The sequence below is a fragment of the Sinocyclocheilus anshuiensis genome, unplaced genomic scaffold (genome assembly GCF_001515605.1).
Source record: "Sinocyclocheilus anshuiensis isolate Anshui unplaced genomic scaffold, SAMN03320099.WGS_v1.1 scaffold374, whole genome shotgun sequence".
Taxonomy (NCBI): domain Eukaryota; kingdom Metazoa; phylum Chordata; class Actinopteri; order Cypriniformes; family Cyprinidae; genus Sinocyclocheilus; species Sinocyclocheilus anshuiensis.
The window spans coordinates 284,586-284,906 of record NW_015546051.1 but is presented as its reverse complement, the minus strand read 5'-3'; the positions used below and the strand labels follow the sequence as shown (position 1 = coordinate 284,906).

The window sequence follows — 321 nt, the reverse complement described above, 5'->3', positions numbered from 1 at the left end:
TAAAATTCAAAATTAAGAAACATTAAGAATATCACTATGATTAAAATGCATTTTTACAAAGGACTTTGCAAGTATTTTAAAGTTGTCTCAAGATTATAAACACTTCCGTTTTATTAGGAAAAAAAAGTCCAAATCATTAACACAAGCATTTCTGATTTAGCTTTTTGGAATGTCAATTTCAATAAATAGATTCAAAAAACAATTGTGTACTATGCATCATGTAGTTCTCACTATGAATTTTACTTCTTCCCCTCCACCCATGCTAAGAAGCGTATTGGGCGACCTATGCATTTTACATTAAAAAAAAAAAAAATATGTAAA

The 321-nt window shown here is 27.4% G+C and overlaps 1 protein-coding gene across 4 annotated transcripts in view; it reads right to left on the bottom strand.

Moving 5' to 3' along the window:
* Positions 1 to 321, bottom strand: part of strn4 (striatin, calmodulin binding protein 4) — a 29,256-nt gene that overhangs the window by 12,659 nt on the left and 16,276 nt on the right. The gene's annotated exons all lie outside the window — the stretch shown is intronic.